The 10,691-nt window shown below is 48.2% G+C and overlaps 1 long non-coding RNA gene across 2 annotated transcripts; it reads right to left on the bottom strand.

Annotated features, from left to right (window-relative positions):
- Window positions 1-1,065: 1,065 nt before the first annotated feature.
- LOC146058977 (uncharacterized) lies at window positions 1,066-6,517 on the bottom strand. 2 transcript variants are annotated; one of them, XR_014470079.1, is made up of 3 exons: window positions 6,390-6,517; window positions 2,369-2,474; window positions 1,066-1,752 (listed from the first exon to the last, which is right to left on the bottom strand). It is a non-coding gene; the product is annotated as an uncharacterized LOC146058977 (long non-coding RNA). The 2 variants fall into 2 exon arrangements; XR_014470080.1 differs by lacking the exon at window positions 6,390-6,517 and adding an exon at window positions 4,919-5,229.
- Window positions 6,518-10,691: the final 4,174 nt, after the last annotated feature.

Raw genomic sequence — 10,691 nt, 5'->3', positions numbered from 1 at the left:
GGAGCCTAGATGGTAACGGGAGGCTAGATGGTAATGGAAGATAGATGGTAACAGGAGCCTAGATGGTAACGGGAGCCTAGATGGTAACGGGAGCCTAGATGGTAAATGGAGCCTAGATGGTAAATGGAGCCTAGAGTGTAACGGGAGCCTAGATGGTAAATGGAGTCTAGATGGTAAATGGCTCCTAGATGGTAAATGGAGCATAGATGGTAACGGGAGTCTAGATGGTAAATGGAGCCTAGATGGTAAATGGCTCCTAGATGGTAAATGGAGCCTAGATGGTAACGGGAGCCTAGATGGTAAATGGAGCCTAGATGGTAAATGGAGCCTAGATGGTAAATTGAGCCTAGATGGTAACGGGAGCCTAGATGGTAAATGGAGCCTAGATGGTAAATGGCTCCTAGATGGTAACGGGAGCCTAGATGGTAACGAGAACCTAGATGGTAACGGGAGCCTAGATGGTAACGGAAACCTAGATGGTAATGAGAGCCTAGATGGTTACGGGAGCCTAGATGATAACGAGAGCCTAGATGGTAACGGGAGCCTAGATGGTAACGGGAGCCTAGATGGTAACGAGAGCCTAGATGGTAAATGGAGCCTAGATGGTAACGAGAGCCTAGATGGTAATGAGAGCCTAGATGGTAATGAGAGCCTAGATGGTAACGGGAGCCTAGATGGTAATGGGAACCTAGATGGTAAATGGCTCCTAGATGGTAAATGGAGCCTAGATGGTAACGGGAGCCTAGATGGTAACGAGAGCCTAGATGGTAACGGGAGCCTAGATGGTAACGAGAGCCTAGATGGTAACAGGAGCCTAGATGGTAACGGGAACCTAGATGGTAAATGGCTCCTAGATGGTAAATGGAGCCTAGATGGTAACGGGAGCCTAGATGGTAACGAGAGCCTAGATGGTAACGGGAGCCTAGATGGTAACGAGAGCCTAGATGGTAACGGGAGCCTAGATGGTAATTGGCTCCTAGATGGTAAATGGAGCCTAGATGGTAATTGGCTCCTAGATGGTAAATGGAGCCTAGATGGTAACGGAATCCTAGATGGTAACGGGAGCCTAGATGGTAAATGGCTCCTAGATGGTAAATGGAGCCTAGATGGTAAATGGCTCCTAGATGGTAAATGGAGCCTAGATGGTAACGGGAGCCTAGATGGTAACGGGAGCATAGATGGTAAATGGCTCCTAGATGCTAAATGGAGCCTAGATGGTAAATGGCTCCTAGATGGTAAATGGAGCCTATATGCTAACAGGAGCCTAGATGGTAACGGGAGCCTAGATGGTAACGGGAGCCTAGATGGTAAATGGCTCCTAGATGGTAAATGGAGCCTAGATGGTAACGGGAGCCTAGATGGTAAATGGAGTATACTGTGTAAATGGTACAAGTATAAAAGTACAGAGTAAATGCACAAAGTACAAATGATACATATTATAAACGAGCACAAAGTACAAATGATACATATTATAAACAAACACAAAGTACAAATGATACATATTATAAACGAGCACAAAGTACAAATGGTACATAGTATAAATTAACTACACGGTCGGTAGAAAGGTGGATTGTGTGAAATATTTGTGGCTGATGTCCAGGTTTAATCTACTTGTGTCCTCTGGACATTGCTTCAGCTTCCTGCCCTCTAAAAGAGATGACCGGGGTACATCCATATAGTCTATATATGTCTCTTCTGGACAAACCTTCAGCTTCCTGCCCTTGGAACAAGGCGACAGGGGCAAATAGCTTCCTATAACAACAAATTTTGATCAGTGAACATTACTGTAAATAACACAAACGTTTGCTATGTGCAAGTCCTCTCATTATTTCCTGATCTGGTGCCTGCGCCGTGTTAGTGGCCTTTACCTAATAGATGTATCTTTGTGAAGCCTCTGGACCAATGACAGCGCTGACGCTATGGGTGTGACATGACAGTGACGGCCCAGTATACAGGAATGGGGGATTCCTCTAATTCTCCAATTTACATGATGTCATATTTCCTGCTGTAACATTTCTCTTATTATGTTACACCCCACTCACCCCATCATGATAAATACATGTATGTCATACATGTAGTATAATAGCCCGTCAGCGGTCTGCGTGATAGAACGATGCAAGTAGACCTATGCACAAAGATCCATAAAGTCACTGATCACAGTATGAGAAGATATTTCCATATAACGGACGATGGGATTGTTGCAGCTTTTGGGCCTAGAGCACAATGCTGCTGCGGGAAATGATCTCGTCCTATAGGAAATGGATATAACATGGAGATCCCACATCTATATCACGCCATGTTTGTAAAACCTGAAATCTCCCCCAGCGACCAGAGCAGAGAAGACGCGCATATTGTGCCGGCAACCTACCTGGGGGAGGAGTCTGTGCTGCTCACTAGATGCATGGGCCCGATAGAGCTGGTGGCTGTTGGTGTTTCTACCACGTCCATGAGCTCAGCGTCTGTGCTGCCGCTATCTGTGGCATCAGTAGAAAATCAAAAACAGAATGCGATTGGTTGTTATGGGCAACAACACTTCTTTTCATTGTAGTTACTGTACCCCATACTGTCGATGGGCCTGATTCAGACAAACACACCCCACTTGCTAAGACATCGTTCACATCTAGCCCGTACATAACACCCGGGGAAGCTCACATCCATACCGTACATAACACCCGGGGAAGCTCACATCCAGTACGTACATAACACCCGGGGAAGCTCACATCCCGCCCATATATAACACCTGGGGAAGCTCACATCCAGCCCGTATATAACACCTGGGGAAGCTCACATCCGGCCTGTACATAACACCTGGGGAAGCTTACATCCAGCCCGTACATAACACCCAGGGAAGCTCACATCCAGCCCGTACATAACACCCGGGGAAGCTCACATCCAGCCCGTACATAACACCCGGGGAAGCTCACATCCAACCCGTACATAACACCCGGGGAAGCTCACATCCAGCCCGTACATAACACCTGGGGAAGCTCACATCCATCCTGTACATAACACCTGGGGAAGCTCACATCCAGCCCGTACATAACATCTGGGGAAGCTCACATCCAGCCCGTACATAACACCTGGTGAAGCTCACATCCAGCCCGCACATAACACATGTTGAAGCTTACATCCAGCCCTTACATAACACCTGGGGAAGCTCACATCCAGCTCGTACATAACACCTGGGGAATCTGACATCCAGCCCGTACATAACACCTGGGGAAGCTCACATCCAGCCCGTACATAACACCCGGGGAAGCTCACATCCAGCTGTGATAACTCCATATATATTAAGGATGACATGTCTTAAAATGCATATAGGTACCCAGGAGATTATAGGCATATGATGCCATACTGAATATTCTTATTATAAGATACTGAAGGTTGTGTTATAGACTTGTATACATTTCATGCTGTGTATAGATAAATTCCTTCACAGAAGGTAACTGAGACTCTCATGGAAAGCAGGACTTTTATTATGGATGAATGGTATACTAACTTCATGCAAAATACTTATGTTATAATGCCTTCATGGAGGGCAGTGGAAACTTTCATAGAAAAGAAACATTTAAGTTATAATTCTGCAAGTGAAAGGATAATACAGACTATAAGGGAACACCCCTTACAGCCAGCCAAGTGGACCATTCCAAACAGTCTGCTCTATGGCAGAATCTGGTGGACTGTACCATTCTCCCTGCACTAGAGGGGGGAGTTTTTCCCCGATTTTGTGAACAGTCAAGAACTAGTTAATAAAGTTGGGGAGTCAAAGAGAGGAAAAAAAGAGAGCAGGAGCTGTTAAACGGTTTTGGTAGTTCCCTGAGGGAGATGGCAGAGCTACACAGCAGGCAAGATGGAGAGCAGTGCTGACAGGGAAAGTCTGAGGAAAAGTGGAGAAGCAGATCTGCGCAGCATAGTAGAAGAGGAAAGCAGTGCTGAAGGATAATATGCTGCTTTCAGACCGCATAACTGGCTTTGACCCTGTATTTGGAAACGTTTCCAAAAACGGGTCTGCCAGATAAAACCCCTTTCACACCGCAGCACTTAAACGGTATATTACCGTTTAAGTGCCGATTTTTTGACACTGGCAGACCCGTTTTTGGAAACTTTCCAAATACAGGGTCAAAGCCAGTGCAGCCTTCAGCCCTCCCCTCCGTGCAGCTCCCCCCCCCCCTCGCGTGTCGACCGAGAGCATGTCGACGCCCCCCGCGCATGTCGACGCCCCCCGCGCGTGTCGACGCCCCCCCACCCCGCGTGTCGGCGCCCCCCCCCCCCCCCCCCCGTGTCGACTTACCCCGTGCCGGTACCTCCGTTGTGGACTGCAGCTCAGTATGCTCGGAAAGCACTTATGAAAAAAGTGTCTTCCAGAAAATGGCTGCCCCATAGGAAACCCTGTTTAAAAAAACTGTCTTCCGTATGGGGGGCAGCCATTTTCTGAAAGACACTTTTTTCATAAGTGCTTTCCGAGCATACTGAGCTGCAGTGCCGGGAACCACAACGGAGATACCGGCACGGGGTAAGTCGACACGGGGGGGGCGCCGACACGCGCGGGGGGGGTCGACACGCGGGGGGGCGTCGACACGCGCGGGGGGCGTCGACACGCGCGCGGGGGGTGTCGACACGCGCGGGGGGCTCCAGTGCTGTGAATACTTAATGAGCGCTCATTAAGTATTCACTGTGCTGAATTTAGGACCCAGCTCATTGGCTGGGTCCTAAATACCGTTTCTGAGCCGATTTTTGCGCTAAAATACCGGTTCAGAAACGGGTAGGACCCTGCATTTTAACCGGTTAGAAAAAACGGCATTTTCTAACCGGTTAAGTGGGACTGGACCTTTCAGACCGCACACATTACCGTTTTAAAACGGTAAAAAAACGGCAATTTACCGTTTTAAAAGTGCGGTCTGAAAGGGGCAATACTTACCAGAGGGGAGTGGTGAGCAAATCCATCCCCCGAGTCCCATATTAGATAGAAAAAGGAGGCAGTTCCCTGAGGTAATCTGCAGGAGTGGAGCTTCAGCCAGGCAGGGAGTGCACGCAGTTCCTGGAGGGGAGGTTCAGGAGGCTGGTCTCTTAGTCATAAGAGGCGGCAACAGAGCTGAGTAAATGCTGAGACTTGCATGACAAAACGAGTGGGGAGTGGTGAGTGCTGCCCAGCCCCCTCAGTATAGCTACACAGAGAAGTTCAGTCTGAGGGAGACTGACAGATAGTAAAAACGTCTTTCAGCAGCAGCATTACAGAGAGGGACACAGTGCCAGTGTAATAAGGATTAAGTGCACATTAAACATTGCTCAGATCTTCAGCAGAGGTTGAGACTAGTAACCCAGCACATAAAGAGACACTAGCTATTTAGTGCAAGCAGTAAAGTAATTATAATACAGTCCAACAGTGGAAAGCTACAGGGAAGTTACATCTGCTGCAGCAGAGAGAAAAGGAAAGACATCAGTTACACTGCAGTGACAGGGATCCTTACCTAACCCATGACATACCTAGTTTCCAAGAGAAGACTATAATAATTTCAACTACAGGACATTCAGAAGCTTTATATACAAGGCAGCTTAATAAGGAGCTATACAAGTTTATCTAAAGCTATACTCAAGAAAGTACTGTATTTTAGGAGTTAAAACTTCCATCTAATAGTAAATATTTGACAGACGCCTAAAGTATTTATTTTTATTTCTTCTATTTCTGTGGATTACAAATACTTTCTAAAGGAAAGCTACCTCTGCCATTATTGAACGACTCACCTTACAGGACTCAGGTGAGGACGTTAGTGACTCAGTGGTAACAGGATTTGGTCAGTGAGTAGACTCTGCAGAAGATACAAAGTGCTTAATTGTATCCTACAAAGACTAGTGTACACTTGGGGGATTTATACATTTTTGCGTAAAAATACTAAAGTGATTTTTATATTTAAACCTATGCATGTTATGTTGATGTGATACATTGTAATTGTATTGAACTGTTTGAATTGTATTAGCTCCGTATATATATTTCATTAGTACCTCAAATAACTTGTTTATTTTGTAGCAAGCAGGTGGGATTAGTTATGTCATAACCTCTCAAGTCTTAGAGAGAGAGTGGGAGTATCGAATTGAGGACAGATTCTTGCTGTTCCAGAACAATAAAATCTTCCAATTATTTTGTGATTACTTGAATTGTATCTATTGCATACTATATTGCACTTGAAATGAAATAATAAATTGTTGAATACTGACAAGAGTTGTGTACGAGCCTAAGAAGGGAAACCTGCAAAGAAAGGAAAATCATATACTTACCCGTGATAGATTTCACACAGCCCGTACATAACACCTGGGGAATCTCACATCCAGCCCGTACATAACACCTGGGGAAGCTCACATCCAGCCCGTACATAACACCTGGTGAAGCTTACCTGAAGTGGGTAGGTAGTTATCCACCATCTCAGGTTTGGTCGCTTCCACCGATGCTGCCACCGCATCCTCTGGCGATGGAGGCACTGTTGGGAAGTGCCCGATTGAGGTGCTGCTGCTTATACCCGTTGGGGATTCCCCCAGTTTAATGCTGTCAGAGTCAGTGGCACTGCTGCAGGTATTTGTGCCATCGGTAGACAGCGCTAGAAAATAATAGAATCTAATTAGTTGTTATGGACAGCAGAATCTGTATTCATTGTAATAAATGTACAAACGCACAAACTATCCCAACACACCCCCCCCCCCCCCCCCCCCCCGGCCGACTAAATCCTCACTCTAGCATTCGAGAAAATGTGTACACATGCTCCACATAAGGCCTGGGGAAGCTCACATCCGGCCTGTACATAACACCCGGGGAAGCTCACATCCAGCCCGTACATAGCACACCTGGGGAAGCTCACATCCAGCCCGTACATAACACCCGGAGAAGCTCACATCCAGCCCGTACATAACACCCGGGGAAGCTCACATCCAGCCTGTACATAACACCTGGGGAAGCTCACATCCAGCCCGCACATAACACTCGGGGAAGCTCACATCCAGCCCGTACATAACACCTGAGATAGCTTACTTGAATTGGGCAAGTAGCAGTCCACTGGCGATGGTGGAGGTGTGTCCAGCAAAGGGGGGGTCACACTGATGGTGGGTGGCTGCGCAGTGTTGGATGGCCTGATCTTGAGCCTTATCACCTTTGTGGACTATAGAGGAGAGGATTTTCAATGTAAAAAAAAGACCCTTAAGTTAAAACCTTAAAATGTAGAAATGTTGTGCACATTGAGAGTATCCATACAATATTCCTATGTCCCAATATGTAGGCCTAAAAAACACCCAATCTGCCCAGAAACACCCGGTAAAGGATGAGCTCCCCCCTATTGTGGTGCACAGCACATTATATAAATATACCAGCGCACTGACCTTCCTCCGCGGTGCAGGGACGCACATCTTGCTGCATAGACAGCCCATGTCTGGTCCTGAATTACAGGTAACCTCAAAATGTCAGAGAAACACGGATTATAACCGATATCACAGGAGAGAGAGAGAAATCTGCTTCTTCTCTGGACGACAACAACTTCCCAACAGGGGAGATTCTCTGAGTGACAGAGCATTTGTGATGTCATAGTGTGACATGCAGCAATAGAGATGAAGTGATCATGCACCAGCCAATCAGCTATGTTTGAAAAATGGCAGTTAGGAGTTGATTGGCTGTTGTGTTTATAGCCACTTTATGTCCTCACCAGGCTTAGTACATCTGCCCCTCCGGTCCTCCATCCGCTCACCTCTTTAAAGCTGTTATAAAATTGTCAAAATCAGCACCAGCGTAATAATACAGTGACAGTGTGAGGGGGACAGGGAAAAGGGGGCGTGTCATGAGGCCAAGACCCTGTGACCCCGCCCCATGAGCCCTGATCCCGCCCCTATTTTATGCACAATTACCCAGTCTGTCCCTGATTAAGAGGAATAAAACATCAGTTATACTATGGGGCAGTATTATTTAGGGAGGGGGGATAATTAATGTATAATGAGAGATAGCAATACTTTATTAGAGTAAGGGGGCAATATTAATTGATCACTAATGTGGCCAATAACAATGTCTTGATGATAGGGAACCATTTATGGTGGTCACATGGTAAAATAATAATTGTTACTTCTGTTCAAGACTGTCCAATGTATTGTCCCCAATACCAAAAAGTTGTCATTGTCCCTTAATTATTTAATAAATGATATTGCTCTCTTAATATAATTATATCACTGGGGGTATTCTAAGTAATTCTGTGGTGTAATGACATCTGTACTGTTGTGTCTCATAGGATTTCATTGTTGTGAGAAAGTCGGAGTGACCAGGTGACGAACTTCAGCGGCCGCCCTGTATCAGACAGAAGCAGCGGCACCCAGAGCCCAAACACAGAGGCTCCACCTCATGCGCCACAGAGGAGAGGAACCGTGACGGGATTATCCTGGCACCTACTGAGGTACCTACCACCCTCTACCCCCTAACACACCCACACCACCAGCCTGCTACCCTCTACCCCCTAACACACCCACACCACCAGCCTGCCAACCTCTACCCCCTAACACACCCACACCACCAGCCTGCTACCCTCTACCCCCTAACACACCCACACCACCAGTCTGCCATCCTTTACCACCTAATATACCCACAACACAAGCCTGCCACCCTCTACCCCCTAACACAACCACACCGCCAGCCTGCCATCCTCTACCCCCTAACACACCCACACCACCAGCCTGCCACCCTCTACCCCCTAACACACCCACACCACCAGCCTGCCATCCTCTACCCCCTAACACACCCACACCACCTGCCTGCCATGCTCTACCCCCTAACACACCCACACCACCAGCCTGCCACCCTCTACCCCCTAACACACCCACACCACCAGCCTGCCATCCTCTACCCCCTAACACACCCACACCACCAGCCTGTCACCCTCTACCCCCTAACACACCCACACCACCAGCCTGCTACCATCTACCCCCTAACACACCCACACCACCAGCCTGCTACCCTCTACCCTCTAACACACCCACACCACCAGCCTGCTACCCTCTACCCCCTAGCACACCCACACCACCAGCCTGCAACACTCTACCCTTTAACACACCCACACCACCAGCCTGCCACCCTCTACCCCCTAACACACCCACACCACCAGCCTGCCACCATCTACCCACTAACACACTCACACCACCAGCCTGCCACCCTCTACCCCCTAACACACCCACACCAGCCTGCCACCCTCTACCCCCTAACACACCCACACCAGCCTGCCACCCTCTACCCCCTAACACAACCACACCACCATCCTGTCAACCTCTACCCTCTAACACACCCACACCACCAGCGTGCTACCCTCTACCCCCCTAACACACCCACACCACCAGCCTGCCACCCTCTACCCCCTAACACACCCACACCACCAGCCTGTCACCCTCTACCCCCTAACACACCCACACCACCAGCCTGCCACCCTCTACCCCCCTAACACACCCACACCACCAGCCTGCCACCCTCTACCCCCTAACACACCCACACCACCAGACTGCCATCCTCTACCCCCTAACACACCCACACCCCCAGCCTGCCTCCCTCTACCCCTCACACACCCACACCACCAACCTGCCACCCTCTACCCCCTAACACACCCACACCACCAGCCTGCCATCCTCAACCCCCTAACACACCCACACCACCAGCCTGCCACCCTCTACCCCCTAATACACCCACACCACCAGCCTGCTACCCTCTACCCTCTAACACACCCACACCACCAGCCTGCCACCCTCTACCCCCTAAAACACCCACACCACCAGCCTGCTACCCTCTACCCTCTAACACACCCACACCACCAGCTGCTACCCTCTACCCTCTAACACACCCACACCACCAGCCTGCCATCCTCTACCCCCTAACACACCCACACCACCAGCCTGCCACCCTCTAACACACCCACACCATCAGCCTGCCACCCTCTACCCCCCTAACACACCCACAGCACCAGCCTGCCACCCTCTAACACACCCACACCACCAGCCTGCCACCCTCTATGGTAAATGGCTCCTAGATGGTAAATGGAGCCTAGATGGTAACGGGAGCCTAGATGGTAAATGGAGTATACTGTGTAAATGGTACAAGTATAAAAGTACAGAGTAAATGCACAAAGTACAAATGATACATATTATAAACGAGCACAAAGTACAAATGATACATATTATAAACAAACACAAAGTACAAATGATACATATTATAAACGAGCACAAAGTACAAATGGTACATAGTATAAATTAACTACACGGTCGGTAGAAAGGTGGATTGTGTGAAATATTTGTGGCTGATGTCCAGGTTTAATCTACTTGTGTCCTCTGGACATTGCTTCAGCTTCCTGCCCTCTAAAAGAGATGACCGGGGTACATCCATATAGTCTATATATGTCTCTTCTGGACAAACCTTCAGCTTCCTGCCCTTGGAACAAGGCGACAGGGGCAAATAGCTTCCTATAACAACAAATTTTGATCAGTGAACATTACTGTAAATAACACAAACGTTTGCTATGTGCAAGTCCTCTCATTATTTCCTGATCTGGTGCCTGCGCCGTGTTAGTGGCCTTTACCTAATAGATGTATCTTTGTGAAGCCTCTGGACCAATGACAGCGCTGACGCTATGGGTGTGACATGACAGTGACGGCCCAGTATACAGGAATGGGGGATTCCTCTAATTCTCCAA

This window comes from Crinia signifera, chromosome 2, assembly GCF_055691185.1.
Source record: "Crinia signifera chromosome 2, ASM5569118v1, whole genome shotgun sequence".
NCBI lineage: Eukaryota > Metazoa > Chordata > Amphibia > Anura > Myobatrachidae > Crinia > Crinia signifera.
Note: the sequence above shows the minus strand (reverse complement) of the source record. Positions and strands in the feature narration are given on the sequence as shown.